The 22,293-nt window shown below is 45.9% G+C and overlaps 1 long non-coding RNA gene across 1 annotated transcript; it reads right to left on the bottom strand.

Moving 5' to 3' along the window:
* Nucleotides 1-456: 456 nt before the first annotated feature.
* LOC142796252 (uncharacterized) lies at nt 457-4,740 on the bottom strand. Its single transcript, XR_012893651.1, has 2 exons — nt 4,511-4,740; nt 457-2,416 (listed from the first exon to the last, which is right to left on the bottom strand). It is a non-coding gene; the product is annotated as an uncharacterized LOC142796252 (long non-coding RNA).
* Between the last annotated feature and the right edge of the window lie 17,553 nt (nt 4,741-22,293).

Here is a 22,293-nt window from a genome sequence, read left to right as displayed (position 1 = left end):
TAGATAGATAGATAGATACACTCTAAGCCAAAACGGAGCAACAGGGGTATAGGGGTTGCTCCTTTCAGGGAGCAATTGCATTGCCACTCCCATTACTCTCCTAAAAGGAGTAACTGCAGAGGGAGGAACCGTTGCTCTCCTTTCAGTTCCTCCTTCGGGGGATGAACAGTTACTCCCTCCAGTTCCTTCCTGCAGACCAACAGTTACTCCCACCAGTTGCTCCCTGCGGACCAACCATTACTCCCACCAGTTGCTCTTCTAAGAGCAACAGTTACTCTTTACCGTTCCTCCCACGTGTTCGCAGTTACTCTCTGAAAACCAACTGCACATGCTTCCAGTTACTCCTTGGGGAAATGAGTATTTATCTCGAGTATGCTTGTCACACGCTTAACACATGGCGAGAGCTTCTTGGAAGAGCACTGCTTGGGTGCTTCTAACACAAAAAGTGGACAATAATAAAAGGAAAATAAATGCTTTATTGTTCTTTTTATGAGGCGACGTGTGACCACACGTAAAAGTAGACTTCGCCACACCACAGCCAGCACTAAACAAACACCATAATACATCAAAGGTTTTCTGCGTCATCCGTGGAAAAACAATCTTGAATTTCTAGCATAGGGCAGTCTGTGTCATCATTGGTGAGAGAAGGGCAACTTCTCCAATTCTGAAGAACTCAAGTTTCGCAGCTGGTGTTTCCATCAGACTAGCGCAGCAGAACGTCACCGCAGGCATATGTGAAGCATCTCATTGCTGCAAGAAAAAAAATAGAAGTGTGAGGTTAAACATGCCAGAATCAATTCATAACAATGAGTCACACACACTGCAGCAGCGCTTACATTCTAGGATATCTACTGCAAAACGAAATGTGAAAAAAAGGAAGGTTCGGCCAAACGTTACTTGGCAAGCCATATAAATGCTGATGTGGTAGACGCTCTTCACATGATGTCTCAGACAGCAATATTCTGGAAGAAAATGTGCAGCACCTCAACAAGGCATATTTGTAGCAGTTAAAGATACCCTTAGGTTCAGTTAACTTGTTTCCTATACACAGCTGAGTGACATTTCTATGAGCCCATTCACCAATGGGCATTTTAAATGAGGTCATGTGTGTGGCAAATAACACGTACTGTCCGCTCATGTTAAAATACTTATTTAGCTCGTGCACATAGTTGCTCTCGATTCTACTGTTCTATCATACGCTGCTGCGTCTTGATTGTGCAATACCTGTAGGCACAAGCCAAGCATGCAAAGCCTGCTTGAAAGCAACCATTTGCAGAGGCTACATCATAATCTTCAGTATATTTCTTTGTACCTGACGCAAACGGCTGGACAAAACTATAGACAAATAAATGTAGACCGTGCTACCTTCAAAAAATGCTTTAAATTTAGAAAACTAAGGTGCATTTGTTCACACGGTTGACGAGTCACAGCCACGAGACATGTAAACGAAGCAATATATCTTACGGCATGCACAGATATTCTGATTCTTTGTTTGACAGTGTCACAGATAGCTTGCCAATACATATATATTTGAGAGCAACAAGATGTGAAGCTTTTATTAGTTCAACGTCTTGTTGGTTCACAGCCAAACAGGTTACTGCTTGTTAGACAAATTGGAATAAGCACACCATGGTTTCCAAAAAAAAAAGCATTATTAGAAGTTAGCTCCCGGTGTGAATGTCTGCCTATTTATTTTGTACTGCCTTCTACATGTGCCACAAAGACATTTGTCGAGGATGTGCTACCAGTCAAGCCAAGATCGCATACTTGGTCAATGTGATGGAAATACAAACATTAGAAACACTGCCACCTCTAGTAAGAGCATAACACTTCAGTATCTTGGACTAGCAAAGAGGTGCACAAGAAAGTTAAGCCCACTCTTGCGGAACTTTGAACGCGAATATTTCAGAGTGGGGGAAGTCAACATGCTATGGCACTTTTAAACCCACGAAACATCTGCAGAAAACAGGGTAAAGGCAAGTCAAGAAACGCTGTTATGAAGGCCTGCGCATGGACAGCTTTGTGAATCTAGGCCCAAGTGTTATGCTTTGTGCAAGCCAAAATCCATGTAAATAGGGAAAGCATACTTTTAGGAGTACCAGCGTAAACAATGCCAGTTGGCTTTTTAGTACAAACAGCAATCCCTGCAATGAAAACATAAACATTTTATCTTAACGGTAACAGTGTGAGCACACACACGGGCCAGCGGAGCCATGTCGAATTGTCAGTGCCAGTGTAACCATGTGGCATAATGAACTATCCTCTGGCCAACACATGCACAGTTTGCCCCTAAAAAGCGATGCTTTCATATACGTAGTACAAGAAGTCTGCACTTACCAAAATTCACTTGCTTTCTGTACTTTAGCATCGTTGGGGGCATCTTTATCTGCAGTATAACCAAATTTGTGTCATATCCCTGAAAAAAAAGTAAAAGACATGCATCAAATATTGTTTCATTTGGTAGCAGTGAAGTCAGGTTAAGAACAGCCAAGTGGGAATCAGCCTAATTATGTGCATGCGGCAAATCCCAAACGGCGTTATTGAGGTTGTCAAAATTTTCGTCGATTGGTATTAACGTCGATATGTGACTTCAACGGCATGCCAAGTTTTTACAGCGCATAAAGATTTCATGATGCAGAATAATGACAGTGCTAACGAGAACATACAGCATTTATGATTGTCTTTTACAATATTCAGTTTTGCTAAGGTTTTGCATCACTAAAGAAATCTGAAAGATTTGGGTCATTCGTCCTCCAATTGTTCTGTCAATATGTAAACTGCTCGCTTGATGGTGCGCTTATAAAATAGTACGTTCAGCGCAGAGGTGAAGCAAGTGACGCAGTGATGTGGGCAGATTTTTTTTTTTTTTTTAGGCATGCGGGGAGGGGGGGGGGGGTCCGCTTATATGAATAGGCCGGGCAAGCGAATATGGTCGTCAATTTGGGCTCCCTACGACCGGCCTAAAAAAATTCTGTGCGCAACCGCCTGGCTATGCCAGTGAAGTGATGCGACAATGATTTGTTCACTTACTGATTTACATACACTTTACATCTCTAAAAAATGCGGCCCAAGGCCCCAACACTCAGCCGTTAACATTACATAAAGCCAATGGTAGAAAAGTGCCAGTATGAATGCAGCTACAACCCCGCCCCAATGTTTTTTTCAAGCGAGGTAGTGTTGCGGAAATGAACTTTTAACTGCAAAAGTACACTGGCACTGCAGTGGTGAGGGGGAAGTGGTTCTTAAAATTGGAAAAGAAAAGAAAAGTGAACCCCGCAACTGTCTGCAGCTAAGTGCGACACCTCAGCAGTGGTTCACATGGGAAGGGGAATGGGGGATAATAGACTTGAGCGAAGAGAGGAAAGAGAAAGGAGAGAGCGAGCAAAGGAAGGGGGGGACGCACAGATCGTCTACCAAAATCACGGGGCGCGAATTCTCTAAATTCGCTCACGCAGTCCGCTTCCGTCTACAAAGTCGAGCAGCGCTGAAAGGGCACGCTTGATATGCGCGCGGCCACTGTTCGGGAACAAGAGGTGCTCAGTTGTTGTCCGAGGCAGGCCGAGAGCTCCGTACGTTGCGAGCATCACCTGTCTGCTCGCGTCACCAGCCGGGCAATGAAGCAAAAGGTGGTCCAGAGTCTCCAGGTCGCCGCAATCCATGCAGTATGGACTGCCACGCCCGGAGTGCCGATGTTTTCGCTCGGCGGTGTAGTTGTCTCCGGTGCGGAGACGGAGAAGGAAACCGCGGTCTCGTCTTGGGAGTCCCTTGAGAGGGAGCCGCCGCGGCGGCTTTCCAGCTGCTACGCGAGGGTCGGGATGACGCTCGCGCACGTAGCGGGCGGTGAGGAGACGGCCGGCATCCGCGGAGCACACGAAGTTGGTGACGCCGGTGTCGGGGTCGTGCGCATCCCTCGCGGCACAGTCGGCCGCCTCGTTGCCGGGTATTCCGATGTGCGAAGGCACCCAGTGCAGCGAAAGGTCGCACCCCGTTTGCTGCACGGCGTGCAGTGGTGACAGGGAAAGCAAGAGGGTATGCAGGCGGTAATAGAGGTAATTTAGTTCGATACGGCTAGCAATGGATACGGTGAATAAGAGCAAATCATTTCTCTTTCAATAGCGCAACCACTCAACAATGTATTGTAAGAGCATTAAATGTTGCTGGAAAACTGTGACATGTTTTTTTTTTTTTTTTTTGGCGTGTGTGTGTACTTTTTGTTGGTTGCATGATTCTGCAGTAGTTGTCTTTCAAATCTTCAGCGCGGTGCAAAAGTGCCGCCTCAAATGCGTCATGTGCTGTTCTGCGCGTATGTATTGCATCGCATGTGTGTTCCATTTATGCATGTTATGTATAACTTCGAGTTGCTGGTCACAATAATACCGAGAAATTATCTCGAGACCTGTACGGTACTTCTTTTTTGCAAATAATTGTTTGTACTTCCACCCTGTAACGGCCCACTTCTGGGCTAACAGTATAAATAAATGAAATGAAATGAAAATGAAATGCCACTCACCTGCACGCTGATGCATGCTCAGTCCTTTGTCCGACGAGCGAACAGGCTTGCAGATAGCTGGAGACGTGTTTACGATGTGTTCGTTCCACCCAGCAGCAAAATCCACAACTACTTCGCGCTCCATAAAGATAAATATACACTAACCTTGATCACGAATAAGTAGAAACGCAAATCTGCGACACACACACACGATCAAAACATAGCTCACAAGCGCGCACGTCCATGTGCTCGCCAACCACAGACCATATGAAAATGAGTAAGTAGTGCGAATGCGAACCTAGTTGCGCCGAAAAAAAAAAAACGTCGAGCAGTGGCAGCACAGGCGTCAGCGCAATAATTTCAGTGTGTTCTCCTAATACAATTATAAAAAAAAACTGAGGTACACTAAAACTCATAAATAAATATAAAAAATTGAGTGTAATTTTTATTTAGTGCTAGTCAACATAAACACTGAATAAAAATTACTTTGTAACTTACATGGATGGATGGATGGATGGATGGATGCTATGAGCGTCCCCTTTATAACGGGGTGGTGACAAGTATGCCACCAGGCTCGACAAAAAAAAAAAAAAAAACCCTTTTTTTTCTTTTTATGTTGGCCTAATGCCTCTACTTCGATAAATTCTATCTTAATGGAAAAAAAGGTAAATTTTCAGCTTAAGTTCTCTGCCATTTACGGCACACTGTCCATATTTTTTTTCCAATATTTATTTTTGTCCTTTCTCTCTAATTTTCTGCCACCAATACTCTAACCGTCTCTTACTTATTTCAATCGCGGGTGTGTTCAGCTTTCCATTGTTGTCCCTAAAACCCAAGGCTTCCTGTAGGCTCGTGCCCAAACGTACACCTGGGTGGATATCTCCACATTCAATCAGAACATGCTCCGCCGTTTCCTTATCTTTCCCGCAGCATGTGCATTGTTCTTCTTCTTTACTGAATCTTGCTTTATAACTACGCGTTCTAAGGCAACCCGATCTCGCTTCAAACAGTAAAGCGCTTCCCCTTGAATTATCGTAAAATGCCTCCCTCCTTATTTCATTTTTGCCCTTTCGGTAGTTACTCAAAGCCGGTTTTTTCTCCATAGCTGCCATCCAGTAAATCCTCTCCGCCTCCCTGACTTTTCCCTTAACGCTCTTTGTTGACATATGGCTTACAATACCAGCCGTATACTTACTAGTGAGTCTTCTAGTTCTTTTTCTCCACTGTGTGTCCACGCTCTTCCTATACAAATAACGGAACACCTTCTCTGCCCATCTACTCTCCTTCATATTTCTTAGCCTTTCTTCGAACCTTATTTTGCTCTGCGCTTCCCTCGCCTCAAAACCTGCCCACCCCATATCGCCCTTTACAGCCCCGTTTGTCGTCTTCCCGTGAGCACCCAACGCGAGGCGTCCCACAGTCCTTTGATTTACATCCATTCCCGCTTGCACCTCTGCCCTCATGCACACCACTGAGTTCCCAAAAGTAAGCCCTGGAACCATTACACCCTTCCACAGACTTCGAAGCACCTCATACCTATTGTATCCCCACAACGCTCTGTGCCTCATTATTGCCGCATTCCTCTTTCCTTTTGCTGCCGAGGCTTTTTCCTGTACCTCCATGTATCTGTCACTCTCATTTACCCATACTCCAAGGTACTTGTATTCACTTACCCTCGGTATTTCTTGGCCTTGTATGGACACCGTCTGATCACAGGGATCATTGAATACCATCAATCCACACTTCGTTACACTGAATCCTAGTCCAAGAGCTTCACCTTTCCTTCCGCATATATTCGCCAGCTGCTGTATATCATCTCGACTGTCCGCAAATAAGACGATATCGTCCGCATAAAATAAACCTGGAAGCTTCTGCTCAATCATCATGCCGCCCTGTTTGTGTGACAGATTAAAACCAATGTTGCTACCTTCTAGCGCTTTTTCCATACTCACCATGTACAGCATGAATAACAGCGGGGACAAAGGACATCCCTGTCTCAGACCCCTGCTAACCTCAACGTTCTCTTTGCTACGCATTCCTTCCCACTCTATGCAAACTGTATTTTCTCGGTATATCTCCCTCAAAAGCTGTATACAGTCGTCGCCCATGCCCATTCCTTTCAATATATCCCACAAAATTTCCTGATTAACGTTGTCGTATGCCCCAGTGATGTCTAGAAAAGCCACGTACAAGGGCCTATTCTCTATTTTGGATATTTCTATACACTGAGTGAGAACAAACAGGTTATCGTCTAACCGCCTGTCGACTCGAAATCCGTTCTGAAGTTCTCCCAAAATATCGTTATGTTCGGCCCATGTTTCTATTTTCATTTTTACTGCTTGCATCGCCATCCTGTATAGTACCGATGTAATGGTTAGTGGTCTATACGAGCGAATCTTGTCCTTTTCTCCCTTGCCTTTATAGATTAAGTTCATTCTACTTTGTCGCCAACTGTCCGGTATTTGTCCGTCCTTTAAGCTTTTTTCTACTGCTTTTAACAATGCTTCTTTAGTGTTATGTCCTAGTTCGTTAATGAGGCTAACGGGAATCCCATCTAAACCCGCGGCAGTGCGCTTTGGAATTTTTCCTTCGGCCTTTTTCCAGTTGAAATTATCAAGTACTAGCTCTTCCTCTGTTGCTTTCTCCGCCACACTTTTACTCACCAGGGAGATCCCCTGGACGCTCTTTCGAAACGAATCGGCTGTTACCTTTTGGATGTAACCTAGCGCTTCGTACCCTTCCAATTGATTTCCTCCTTCATCTAGAATATGTTGTTGCGTTGTGACAGACTTCCTACCTAGCGCCTTTATGTGGCTCCAAAAAATCCTAGGCGCGGCCTCCTTTTTTTCGTGTATCTCTGTCATCCAGCGTTCACTTTCACCTTTAATTTTTGCCTCTACCAATTTCTGTACAAGGGATTTTTTCTCTAAATATATTTCCCATATTTTTTTGACTTCGTCCTGCGGCCGCTTCTCCTTTTTTGCCTTTCTATGCTCCCGTGAGGCTTCGCGTCGCTTCTCGATCGCCTCCCGGATTTCCTTGTTCCACCAACTTTTTGGCTTCCTTTTTCCTTTCCAGCAAACAGTTTTCTTCTCTTTCCCTATCTCCTTCGTCATTAGATGTAACAGCTCACTATACTCCCAGTCCTTGCCTGGTATTTCGCCTACTTCTTCCTCGACTCTTGCGGCTATATTTATTATTTGTTTGTCATTTAAATACGAGCTGCCAGACTTTGATTCCATGCTCATATTTTCAGTTTCGTATCCCATTTGTAATGTTATTCGTTTATGATCACTACCCAAGCTGTTAACGCCTTCCTCGTCTATCCTCATTTCTGTCAGTTTGTGGTAAATTCCTTTAGTCATGAGACAATAATCAATACTTGATTGCTTGTTTCCGACTTCCCATGTGATCTGGCCGTCACATTTAGGCCCCGTGTTAACTATCTCCAGACTATGTTGCTCGCAAAGATCCAGTAATAACTTCCCATTGGTGTCTGAATATCCGTCAAGGTCATGTATGTGGGCATTCATGTCCCCTAGAAGGATGATTTCGGCCCCATTACCAAATTCCTTAATATCCGCACTCATGCAATCCACTATCTCCTGATTCTTTTCTCTGCAGTTATTCCCCGTCCACAAGTAGGCTACCCCTAGCCACGTTTCCTTTCCACCTACTGTGCCCCGAACCCAGAGGTGCTCTGAACACGTCTGTTTCACTCTAACCCATTTGGCTCCGCGGTGAATTAGCATTCCTACACCCCCACCTTTCCTTTCCGATATGGTCCTGTTACACCCTTCCCAAACATAATTTTTAATATGTGGTGGCTCTTCCAAGTCTCTAAGGTGTGTTTCTGTAACCGCATACACGCCTATCTGTTCTTTGTTTAACTGCTCCTCAATCTCTAACCATTTTGCCTTCTTTCTGCCACCCTGCATGTTTATGTAACTAATTGCAACACGCGCCTTTTTCCTTTTTCTTTTACCTTTTTTCTGGTTTTTCGCAATTCTACCTGTCAAAGCGTCCTCCTGGTTGCTTTCCCTGTTACGAGCTACCCCGGACTCCGAAGGGCCCGTGAGCCCCCCAAAAAAGCTACTGCGCGTCCTGCCAGTCGCCAGCCCACCTCGTGTCCAAGCCTCTTATCGAAATGAATCCTGTCTCTTTGGAATCCACCCCACCTGTGCACTTCCCTGTTTAAATCCACTACCTCGAAACCCTTCTCTCGACTAATCCGCCATATCTCCTTGTTTGCGTCGACAACCGCTCTTCGCAGGTTGACGTTGCGCACCGGTACTTCCGGTACTGTGCATACTACAATTTGCACCTGGGGGGACACGGTGCGCATGTCATCCACCCCTCTCGCCAAGGCCGTCGCTAGTCCTGACGATTCTTTTTTCAGGACGTCATTTAACCCTCCCGCAATTACAACGAGGTTACGATTGCCAGCCTTAGCTGCGAGTTGTTCACCCGCTTGACTCATTACTGTCCCCAGCGTTTGTCCTGGGAACGTCCCTATCGCAACTCTCTTGTCGCCTTTCACCCTTTCTTTGATTGCCGCTGCGCATCGGACCAAATTTGAGTCACCGGCGATGATGACCTGTTCCGACATTCCTTCTGAAGCCTGCCCCTGGCTGCTGACTAGGTGACTAGCGTGAGTCACGGCTGCTGGTTTGCTCCCTCCCTCCCTCAAAACTACTTCCCGGTAGCTGGGCCCTGTGGCCAATGTATCTGCCTTTGTCATGCCTGTCGTTTGCTACATCGTTTGCTACACTAGCGCCACACTTGTCGTGCGGGCGCAGATGGCGCCGATTTGTCATTCTGCCCTCAAACTACACGGTGAAGCGTGCTACTAAGTGTATGGCTGATGAGAAGCGCGTCTGGGTCCGCTTTTTTTTTTTCTTCTCCGATATATCTGGGCGGGAAGGGGGGGGGGGGGCTTCTTATGCAAGTGTTTTGGTGCTTGATCGACTTTAACGCCATTACTTCGCGGACGAACGGCGTGTCTAGGCTTTTTTTATCGTTGTTTTGCACGTGTTTCGGCGTTCGGTCCGCTTTGACGTGCCAACTCTCCATTCTGCTGCTGCGTGTGTTAGGTATTTGCCGTACTGTATTCTCAGGCCTTCTGTGTTCAGCCAGCGCTCCTATCTTATTATCTACGGATGCTAAAATAAATCACTGTTTTGGTTTGGTGAAGTTTGGCACACAGAACAAACAATAATCTGGCCCATGAATATCATTGTGGGCGGCATGCATATTTGTGTGCGGTGTCCTGCCGGGGAGTAACCGTTGCGTGACGAGAGCATTTACAGCGGTTCCTCCTTCCGTTGCTCCCTTACAAACTTAAGATGAATACAGTTGCTCCCCCATTCTCGAACAAGTCGGCCATCTTGTTCCGCTTGGTCTTTTCGGAGAGTAACAGTCGGTCTGAAGGAGTAAAAACAGCCGTTGCTCCCATTTTGGCCATTTTTGGCTTAGAGTGTAGATAGATAGATAGATAGATAGATAGATAGATAGATAGATAGATAGATAGATAGATAGATAGATAGATAGATAGATAGATAGATAGATAGATAGATAGATAGATAGATAGATAGATAGATAGATAGATAGATAGATAGATAGATAGATCCAAAGTCACCGATGTTTGTTAAGAAGTGCTTCGCAAAAAATGCGGGTGCGTATTCGTGGTTATTTTCGCTCATCGCCAAAGAATCTGGAATTTCTTTCTTTCTCTCTCTCTCTCTCTGATTTCTTAGTATCCAAGACGAGCATGCATGAATAAAAGAAACAATTCAGTCGCACCATAGCCGTTCGTAGTGGGTAGACACAAGCTCGACGCATATACAGATATACTTGAAACATGACATAGATTGCAAGAACCCAGACAGTCGCCAAGTGCGAACATCCCTTTCAATGGCAGATTGCGTTTTTCTCACAAGTAATATTAATGTCCGGTGAGCATCATTCATCCATTTGGCAATGAGCGACTTATATAATACGAGCAGGTGCAGTCAAAGCATTTTATTCGCCCGCAATCAGCCCACACTCCTCAAAGAAGCGCCACTGCATACACGCGCCATTGGCCACCTATTCATACTAACGTGGTGGTGATGCTGCTCTTTAGAGATCGATATCGGGGCTAATAGAGAAGCAAAACTATTTGTTATAATTTCGGTGCCACAGCGCAGCGCGCGCGCTTTTGTCGTTTTCTAAGGCAACATGTCAATATGTGGTATGGTAGTGGAATAATCGGAGTATCGAACAGTGGAAGTGCCTCAGACTGGCTGGCCGACGTTTCGATAGGAGGACCTATTTTTTTTCAAAGGTGCCCTGTTATCCTTGGATATATTGGGTTTAAAGTCCCAAAACCACTATATGGTTATGTGAGACGATGTAGTAGAGGGCTCCCGAATTTCGACCACCTGGTGTTCTTTAACGTGCGCCCAAATCTGAGCACACGGGCCTACAACATTTCCGCCTCCATCGGGAATGCAGCCGCCGCAGCCGGGATTCGATCCCGCGACCTGCGGGTCAGCAGCCGAGTACCTTCGCCATTAGAACACCGTGGCGGGGCGCGTGTCATCCTTGGCGTGTTAATTGTAAGGGGGTTAGTGGTGACGTCCCCTCCTGGCGATGGCACGTGTCCCTGTTGATAATTGCCGTCTGAAAAGCAAAGTTGGACTGGTGTGCTGAAAGTGGTGGCCGTTTCAGACACAAACAAACGAAAAAAGAACCTAGCACTGAAGATATAGTGGGGCTCGAAACCCGGGTCTGCTGCGTGCCAGTCAGGTATTCTACCACTAAGCTACACCAGTGCTTCTGACTTGTTGGCAAACTTGCCTTAGGCAGGCTTGATATCCGGAAAGCACTCGCATAAATACGGCTTTCAAAGCATTTTAAAACAGCGAAAGAACAACCAGTCATCGAACAATGCGAATAGCGTGACGAGTGGGCCGTCGAGGCTCCGCTATTAACGTACGCGGAAACAATACGTACTCCTGCACCGGCTGTTGGCTATCCGTCCCGTTCGTCCACCCTGCAGACGGCGCCGTCATTCTACTCGAAACCACCGCAGTACGGCAACCCACCCCTTACACGGAAATCCAGTGTATGGCGTACTCCCGACAACCGGCCTCTCTGTTATCACTGTGGTGAACCAGGTCACATCTACCGTGAGTGCGCATACAGGCACATGGGTTTTCCTGGCTTTCGTCCGGATGCTCGTCGACCCAGACATGGTGAGCGGCCCCGTGCTATCGGCGAATACTTGGTAAGCCAGCAATCCTCAACCCTTCCAGGTCGCCAATCCCGCTCACCATCTCCACGGCGTTCCACGTCCCCTGGCAATTTGTTGGGATCCTCTCCCCTTAAAGAAGTCAATAACTATAAATATTTAGGTGTGACGATTTGCAATAACCTGTCCTGGAATTTCAAAACAAATCTTTCTCTGCCTTCAGAAAACTGTTTTCTTAAATACAAACTTAAACATGCTCCGGTCTCCGTTAAAGGCCTACTCCGGCGATTTTTCGGCCATGTCAAGGTATTGATGTTTCTATGTTTCAGAGACACTTTTGTCATGAGCCCTATAGCTGAAATGCTCAGGAAGTTTTAAAACAATTTATAATAACCAAGAAGGTGCAATACCAAATCCGAAACCCAACCGGGTGCACTGTCTGTGTACGACGTACTATTTGGTAAGAACCGGAGGCCGTATACTGGTTCCGCCGGCGCGAAGTATGAAAACTGGGAAAGCCAGACCAGAGAACCACTGGCCAAACAGCACAGAGGAAGGAAGAAAGCATTCCGTGTTATAACCGTGCCAAACACCGCTATTGCAGCATTCATTTGCAAAAGATCAGCGCATTTCTCAAGCCTGTAATTTGGCATAAATGACGAAAAGTACAAAGCAACGTACCCAGTCATTTTTCATTGACATACTTAACCTCGAAAAATCTCTGGAGTTGGCCTTTAAACTTCTTGCGTGTTATTACCTAAAGGCAAACTCCGGCGATTTTTCGAGGTCAGTGGATCTCAATGAAATTGACTGGGTACATTCATTTGCATGTTTGCGCCATTCATGCCAAATTGTAGGCTTGGGAGTTCCGCAGATTCTTTTCAAATGAATTTTATAGCTTGCTTCGAAATGCTCACCTCTCTTGCCAAAATTACTGGCAATGTTGTGAGTGTGACATTGAGTTTTACTAGGCGCAAGCGACGAACTGATGTGTCACTGCAGCGTCTGCTTGCCTGCAGTGGATTGTGTGGGTTTGGCCGGCGCTTCCTTGGTTAAGCGTGCGATTTCCTTTTCTGTGTTGTTGGGCGTGCGATAGGTGCCAGGTGGTGTTGCGTTGTGAGCCACACACTATTCGCCATATATTCACCACAACAGCGTAAGCGTTTTAGCCGATAGCCACGGACAGGTAGTGCCATCTGGCGCGCATTATGGGCAATCAGGCAGGTTCCGGCAGCGTCAGGCAAGTCTTTACGTCACACGTACAAGCACACTAGGTTGGGTATCGGTATTGCGGTTTTTCAGTTATTAAAAATTATTTTTAAAATTTTTAGCATTTCAGTTATTGGGCGCTTGAGAAGAGTGTCTAAGGAACATAAAAGCACCATTACCCTGATATGGTCCAAAAATCGCCGGAGTTGGACTTTAATTCGTCCGAAGCTCAAAACGCCTGCGTTGCATGGGTGGGGGCTACACCGGCCCGACTGAAGCAGGAGGGGGGAACAGATATTAGCTTTCCTCTGTGGCGTGACTATCGGCGGTAGTTTGAGCACGTTTGTGTACATAAGTGTATAAAAGTCATGAGGCTCCCCCCTCCTGATGCGTATGCTTGAGGAGAGAGTAAGTATAAAGGTGAAGTAGTCACAGCAAAATAGAGGAAACGACAGCTACAGCGACCGTTTGGAGCAACGGCCTCTCGACACACCATTGAAAGGACTAGTCTTCGAAAACGCATCATTGCGATGACCCGCCCGATCGGCGAAGACATCGTTAATCGATAATCTCTGTTAAGCATGGATAGCGTAGTCCTCCTCGGGGTGAAGTGCGTTTCACAAGTGTCACAAACGAGCGCTCCACAAAGCACGCGCCTCTGATACGTGAGGACGAGGCGCCAGACAGGAACTCCCGAAGCCAGCGTTAAAAAAGAAAACAAAACATCAATGAACTTCTAGGGTGCGCCATCTCTCCTCCTTAAAGACGCCGCGATATGCCGGCCAACCTTCTCACATTTGTCGCCGAGCGATGTCTGGAAAAATATCGAAGGAAAAGGGCATGGTGATACAGAGTTGCATAACCTTACGAGAAAGGTTCCGCCCTTTCCACAGCTTTGACGGTGCGGCACACGGACGAAACGGCTAGAAACGTCTGAAACCTCGGGCGAACATATTTAAGCCAGCAGTGGATTGTGGTGATCAGAAGAACAAGAAGGTTTTGCGCCAGGGTGCGTAGAGCAGGAGATGGAGAGTTTTTCCGCCGTCGGTCGAAGGCCTATGTATTCAGTGACAAAGCAGCTGAGAGAAAGAGGTTTTCAACCTGCGGGTGAAGGCTTGCATTACAAGCGGGGGAAGATCGTGTGTTTACCACCAGTGGTCGAAGACACGTTCAGCAGTCGCGGTGCGTGAGAGGCCCACGTATTACCGGCGAAGAAGTTCGGTGATTGCAGTGTGGACATTTGGTGACGCGAGGTTTCCTGAAAGAGAAAATTCGGGAGCAGCGGAACGTCAGCAGTGCTGGAATTTGAGTAAATGGTTCCTGGAAGAGAATCATTCAAACTTTGTTTCAAGAACTTTGAACTGAATAACTTTGACGAACTATTTAGTCTTTAAGTGTTTTGGTTGCTGCACGAGATTGCATTGTAGTGCGTGTTGTTTTTTGTGCCCATTGTTTTGAGTATACTTTGCTGTGTTGGGTAGCCTGTTTATCTGAGTATCTTGTGATTGGCGATTGGTGAGATTTGCAGAGGTTGATGGGCATCTGCGGTAATGAGGGAGTTAAGTTAGAATTGAGGTTCAGTAAGCAAAAATCAGCAGCCATGCTTTTTAATGATAATGAAGGTCTAGAGCTTAGGATACTAGAGGTCATGCTAGAGGTAGCGGATAAATACAGTAACTTGGCATACGGATAAGCAATGGCACCGAGTAGCTTAGGGAACACGAAATATACGTTACGACTATAAAGGTAACAGGAATGCAGATGTGACGAAAAAGAGGGCGCTGTGTAATTACAATAGCTATGATGTTGTAAGAGGAAATTTGGAAAGGCGTCATGGCTCCTGGTCTGACTTTCGGCAATATGGTAATGTGCATGAGACCTGAGTTTCAAGCAAGATTAGAAATTAAACAACGTGGGATAGGTAGGCTCGTTTTAGGAGCTCACGGAAATGCAGCAAATCCAGGAATACAAGGTGACATGAAATGAAAGTCATTTCAGGGCAATGAAGCCAGCAGCAAGACGAAATTTGTGAAGCGATTGAGAGAAATGGGGGAGGAGTGTTGGGCTAGGAAGGTACTCAGCTACTTGTACATGAAGAATGTCGATACAAAATGGAGAAAGCGAACCAGAAAATTGACGGGTAAATACTTAGAAAACAGCAGGGGGCCGAACCAAAAAGAACCATCGGTTAAGAAGAAGGTGAAGGAAACGGAGGCTGACATGTGGAGAATTGGCATGATTAAGAAGTCCGCACTAGAGGTCTATCGAACTTTTATGCAGAAAATCGCCAAGGAAAAGATCTATGATAATACTCGAGGTAGCTATCTACTGTTTGGAGTCAGGACGGGAGTATTGCGAACCAAGACATATCGTGCCAAATACGAAGTGGTAGACACGGTATGCAGTACATGCGGAGAGGAGAAGGAGGTAACTGTACGCCGAACACTTGACAATGTTCTGTAAAGGGGCTCACCCTATAGTTCAGGATGATGGCGCAGAGTTTTTCAAAGCACTGGGATTTAGGGACAGGAAGGGCAAAATAGACTTTAAGCGAGTAAAATTAACTAGAAAGAGGTTATCTGATTGGTGGCTAAAGTCAAGGCACGAGTGAAAATTAAGCCATTCACTGTAAAGTACCACTCATCAACTTCACTATTTTAAAGGGAAAAAAGATAAATCTACTTGTTGCTTCACTAAGTATTACAGTTAGGCGGTGATAGCCGCCGGCCGATCTAAAGGGTCATGATCATCATCAGCCTGACTATGTCCACTGCAGGACAAAAGCCTCTCCCACGTTCCGCCAGTTAACCCGGTCCTGTGCTTGCTGCTGCCAATTTATACCCGCAAACGTCTTAATCTCATCTGCCCACCTAACCTTCTGTCTCCCCCTAACCCGCTTGCCTTCTCTGGAAATCCAGTTAGTTACCCTTAATGACCAGCAGTTATCCTGTATACGCGCTACACCTCCGGCCCATGTCCATTTCCTCTTCTTGATTTCAGCTATAGATATCCTTAACCCCCGTTTGTTCCCTAATTCACTCTGCTCTCTTCTCGTCTCCAAAGGTTACACCTACCATTTTTCTTTCCAATGCTTGCTGCGTCGTCCTCAATTTAAGCTGAACCCTCTTTGTAAGCCTCCAGGTTTCTGCTCCGTAGCTAAGTACTGGCAAGATACAGCTGTTATATACCTTCCTCTTGAGGGATAATGACAATCTACCTGTCATAATTTGAGAGTGCTTGCCAAATGTGCTCCCCTCCATTCTTATTCTTCTAGTTACTTCAAACTCGTGGTTTGGCTTCGCGGTTATTACCTGCCCTAGGTGAACATAGTCTTTTACAACTTCAAGTGCACTATTACATATCTCGAAGCGCTGCTCTTTTCCGAGGTTGTTGTACGTTACTTTCGCTTTCTGCAGATTAATTTTAAGACCCACCTTTCTGCTCTCCCTGTCTAACTCCGTAATCATGAGTTGCAACTCGTCCCCTGAGTTACTCAGCAATGCAATATCATCGGCGAAGTGCAGGTTACTAAGGTACATTCCATTAACTCTTATCCCTAACTGTTCCCATTCTAGGCTTCTGAAAACCTCTTGTAAGCACGCGGTAAATAGCATTGGGGAGATTGTGCCCCCCTGACTTATACCCTTCTTGATTGGTATTCTGTTGCTTTTTTATGAAGCACTAGGGTAGCAGTTGATCCCCTGTAGATTTCTGCCAGGATGTTTATATATACTTCATCGACGCCCTGATTCCGCAGTGTCTGCATGACGGCTGATATTTCTATTGAATCAAACGCCTTCTCGTAATCTATGAAGGCGATGTATAATGGTTGGTTATATTCTTAGCATTTCACTATTACCTGATTGATAGTATGATTTTGGTAGATTGTTGAGCAGCCTGTTCTAAATCCTGCTTGTTCCTTTGGTTGATTGAATTCTAATGTTTTCTTTACCCTGTTAGCAATTACCTTTGTAAATAGCTTGTGTACTACAAAGAGCAAGCTGATCGGCCTGCAATTCTTCAAGTCCTTGTCATCTCCTTTCTTATCTATTAAGATGATGTTAGCATTCTTCCAAGACTCTGGTACTCTTCCCGTCAGGAGACACCTCGTAAACAGGGTGGCTAGTTTTTCTAACACAATCTGTCCTCCATCTTTCAGCCGATCTGATGTTATCTGATCCTCACCAGCAGCTTTGCCTCTTTGCATGCTCTCCAAAGCTTTTCTGACTTCTATCATTTTACTGGTGAGGTGTCATCTGGGTTACTGCTAGTTCTTATAGCATTGAGGTCGTGGTTGTCCCGGCTACTGTACAGATATCTGTAAAACACCTCCGCAATTTTAACTATCCTATCCATATTGGTAGTTATTTTCTCTTTTTTGTCACTTGGTGCATACATCCGATTTTTTGCCTATCCCAAGTTTCCTCTTCATTGCTTTGACGCTTCCTCACATTTTCAGAGCGTGTTCAATTCTCTCCATGTTATACCTTCTTACATCGCATACCTTACGCCTACTAATCAACTTCGAAAGCTCTGCCAGTTCTATTTTGTCTGTTGTACTTGACACTTTCATGATTTGACGCTTCTTAATTAGGTTCTTCGTTTCTTGGGAAAGCTTGCCAGTGTCCTGTCTAACTACCCGGCCTCCAACTTCCACTGCACACTCCGTAATGATACTCGTCAGATTATCATTCATTGTATCTACGCTAAGGTTGGTTTCCTCACTAAGAGCCGAATACCTGTTCTGCAGCGACACTCTGAATTCCTGTACTTTCCCTCTCAGTGATAGCTCTTTGATTGGTATCTTGCATATCAGTTTCTGTCGTTCTTTCTTCAAGTCTAGGTGAATTCGAGACCATACCATTCTATGGTCACTGCAACGTACCTTGCCAACCATTTCCACATCCTGCACGATGCCTGGGTGTGCACTCATTATAAAGTCTATTTCGTTCTTATTTTCTCTATTAGGGCTCCTCCATGTCCTCTTGCGGTTTCCTCGTTTTCGGTAGAACGCATTCGAAATCCGTAAATTATTGCGTTCTGCGAAATCTACTAGTAGCTCTCTTCTGGCGTTTCTAGTACCGATGCCATAATCTCCTGGCTGGTTTCCAGCCTGTTCCCTACCTTTGCATTAAAGTCTCCCATCAGCATAGTATACTGTGTTTTTACCTTACTCATTGCCGATTTCACGTCTTCATAGAAGCTTTCAACTGAAGAGTCATCATGGCTGGATGTGGGCCCGTAAGCCTGTGCCACCTTCATCTTGTATCTTTATTCTGTTTAGTTACGATACCTACCAACCTTTCATTAATGCTATAGTATTCCTCTATGTTGCCAGCTATGTTTCTGTGAATCAGAAACTCCACTCCCTTCTTTCAGCCAAGCCCCAATAGCAAAGGACGTGCCCATTCTGTAGCACCGTATATGCCTCATCTGTCCTCCTCACCTCACTGAGCCCTATTATATCCCATTTAACGCCATCTGGAATAGTACAGCTAGACTTCCCTCGCTAGATAAAGTTCTAGCGTTAAACATTGCAAAGTTCAGGTTCCAATGGCGGCCTGTCCGGATCCAGATTCTTAGCACCCTCTGCTGCGTTGCAGATCTGACCGCCACCGTGGTCAGTCTTTGCAGCTGCTGGGGACTGACAGCTGTGAGTTAATTGACGTGTGCATCTGGGAGGTAGTGGCCAGATTGTGCATCAAGGTGGCCAATCCTTCTCTGGTGAGGGAGTGCGTTCCCGGCGCTGGTTGCCGGTGAGGCCGCACCCCAGGCCTCTTAATGCCGTTCCATCACCAGGCGGATTTTTTTATCCGGTTGGGAACTGTGCGGCACCGGGATTTGAACCACGGACTTTTGCATGCGAGGCGGATGCTCTAACCACTACGCTATCGCCACACCAAAGGGTACAGACACATCATTCCATCCATCCACGTGCTGGCCATGCTGCGGCGGCGTAGCGGAGAGCGGGAGGCTCCGTTACGCAGTCGTTGTCATCCACTGCATCGTGCTCCCTACCGGGCTGCAGATATTAGGTGCCTTTCTCTTCTTCTGACCACTACCATCACCATCTTTAGAAAGTGTCGGCGCTTTATATTTCCGCTCGAAACTTCTCTTGCCAGGAGAATGCTGAAGGCGAAGTAGAAATGCTTTGCAAGCTGCATGCCGAATTGATTGACTCGCTGCAAGGCAAACGTGTGCAGACTCGTATCACCGATTACTCCAATTAATGAGGGATGTCCTGTGATTTGTGAATAAATGTAAGTCTTTCTAAACTTACCCCTCGTGTGTTAGCTCGATGCACATGCGCCACTGCATGGAGAGCCTTCGTTTATTCAGCTTTCATTAATTCGAACCTCTTTTATTTCGAACAAATTTTGGGGCCCCTTCGAGTTCAAATTATCGAGATTCGACAGTATTACAAAACTAGGTGGCGTGAGCCGCCGCCCAATCTAAAAGATACAGCCATATCAATAAATTCATTCATCTTTTACATGCTCTTCTATGGATGCGATGCATAAAAATTGGGATAGTGCCTCATACACTGCAAACCTTTTTCAGATTTTTCTGTGTAACATGAATGACTAGACGCGATAGATATTTCAGTGACAGCTACAAATTGATACTGCCAGAATAACGGCCGCGAAACGTTTGAAGCGAGCTGCTAGTAATCCACGAGCAGACGACGTCGGCCGCATGCATGCGTCTTTCGCTCCTCGCTCGCATGTTGTGGTACGCTACTGTAGTTGTGGCAACGTTGTGGGTGCGCATGCCTTTCTGAAGGGAAAGTTCCCCGCAAGCTATCGTGAATGTCTTCGCAATATGCAGGCTTTCTGTTTCTTTAACGCTTGGCTTCAGTGCGTCGCGCCGGCGGCGCTGACTGATTCCGCGCGCTTTTCTCGCCGCGAGCGCTTTGCAGAATTCGAGCAATGCTTCTTCAGGATGGGAAGGAAATATGTTGTGCCGAAATGGGACAGTGGTAACACATCCTGAAAATAGAAGGTAATTAATTACCTTCAAAGATCCGACGTTGGAAGAGTGGGGGCTCGCGCTATACTTAGGAAAGCTCGCGAGCATGCACCTCGTGACTACGTTTGTGAGAAGCACTTCTCGGACGACGACTCTGCCACACCATGCTATACGAGTCCTAACGACCGAAACTTTAGGCAAAATGCCTTTTTTTTTTCTGGAGCCCGTTTCGAGCCTATGTAACATATAAACACGAACTAAGGGATGGTAAACATTTTAATCACGCAATTATTGTGCCTATAAGTGCATATTTTGAGGTTCATGCCTATATCAGCTTTTCAGCGCCTAGAAATGCCTTTTCGTGTTTGTTGAGTAAACTTTTTGCTTAATGAGCTGTTCGTATGAAGGAAAACAAAAAAAGCTTGGTGTGAACATATTAACAACACGTGCATAGCGTGCCAGTTTTTTTTCTTCATTTATGTTTTTAGCTCCTAGTAAAAATTGCGATTATCGTTTGGCGTAGGTTCGACGCGCGCATACGCTGTGTCATGTCGGCGAAAACATGTCATAAGTCGACGCACTGCCGCAACTAATCAGACTTGGCCAATGCGCTCTGACGCATGTGACGTTTGCCAACGCTCCAGTAACATAGCACTATAAAAGAGCGTTTACGTAAGCGGGGCTTGTACCCCAGCGAGGGAAAGCGAGGCTATAGCATCTATAGCGCTAGCAAACCCCCTAAAAGATTTTCGTCGCTTGGTACGAGAGTAGTGCAGCATGGCGGTTGCGTGAGCGTGGCTAGAAGTTTTTTCCTTCCTCTATGGTGGCTTCCTTTATGGTGGAAGAGAGGAGAGGCTAACGCTTGAATATCCACTGCCCCTTCAGGATCCCCGTCGCTAGGTTCGAGCGTAGTGCAGTTCAGCGGTTGCGCTTGGGATGCTAGAGTACAGTGTAGCTAGAACGTACTCTAATCAGCCAAAACTAAGCTAGGCTAGCGCTGCCACCTACACGTAAGTTTCGTTGGCATTTATGATGTTCATAACGGCAGCCGTCGGAAGTCTGCCGAGCAATGCGGAAAAAACATTGGCAGCATATCCACGGAGTGAATGATGGAGAGTGGGGCGAAGCATTCGTCCGTCCATTCATTCTTGCTTCCGTCCGTCCATGCGTCCATCCACCCGTCCGCGCGTCTGTTCGTGCGTCCGTCCCTGCGTTCATCCATGCATCCACCCCAGTGTCCATTCATGCGTCCATCCATGCATCTGTCTGTGTGTCCGTTCGTCCATCTATTCAACACTCCAAGTACCACCGTCTCGCATCTTTTCATCATATATTGGATGGATAGATGGATGGATGGATGGATGGATGGATGGATGGATGGATGGATGGATGGATGGATGGATGGATGGATGGATGGATGGATGGATGGATGGATGGATGGATGGATGGATGGATGGATGGATGGATGGATGGATGGATGGATGGATGGGTGGGTGGATGGATGGATGGGAATTCCTTCTAATCTTTTCATTGATCAGAAGGGATGCATTTCTTCTAGAGCTTAGAAAGGTTGCCCATTTTCTTTCAACATCATCTGTCGGTTCACCCCGCTGCTTAGCATGTCTGTGTTCGCTAGAGGCTTCCTGATGTTTTGCTATGGCTCTCTTAACTTCCTCATCCCACCAACTTTTCGGTTTGTGTCTTCTTTTCCGAGGTGACTTGTCACGCGTCTTAGCAAGCTCTAGCTCAAGGAGTCTAATTAGATTCGTGTATGTCCACACTGTTTTATTATCCTCCGTGATTACTTTCTCAATTTGTTTAGTGGCTATTTTAATTTGCCTTTCTGGATAAAAATTTTCCTGTAGTTGCTCATCTTGTCTCCTTCCCACTTTCACTGCTCTTCCAAAACTTAGCTTGATACGTTTGTGATCGCTACCCAGACTTCTGGAGCCACCTTCATCTATGTGCATTCCCCTGAGCTTATCATACATCCTATGTGACATCAGTGCATAATCTATCGTCGACTGAAGCCTTCCTACCTCCCATGTTTTTTGCCCTTCACACTTCTCGGTACTATGGCAAATGATCAAATCAAGCCTTTCACACATATCCATGATCATTTTGTCTGTCGGGCCGGTATGCCCAGCTATATCTTCTGTGTGCGCATTCATGTCTCCTAGTATAATTATCTCGCACTCTCTTCCTAACTCCTGAGTGTCCTTTGATAAACACTCTACCATTGTCTGGTTTTCCTCTCTGGCCTTTGCTCCCGTCCACAAGTACACGAAATCAAGGCGTGTCATTTGACCTGCCACTTTCCCTTTTAGCCATAAATGTTCCTTGCACTCCTGCTTGACCCTTTGCCAGTCTGTACTTTTATGAATGAATGCCC

The sequence above is a fragment of the Rhipicephalus microplus genome, chromosome 2 (assembly GCF_043290135.1).
Source record: "Rhipicephalus microplus isolate Deutch F79 chromosome 2, USDA_Rmic, whole genome shotgun sequence".
Taxonomy (NCBI): Eukaryota; Metazoa; Arthropoda; class Arachnida; order Ixodida; family Ixodidae; genus Rhipicephalus; species Rhipicephalus microplus.
Note: the sequence above shows the minus strand (reverse complement) of the source record. Positions and strands in the feature narration are given on the sequence as shown.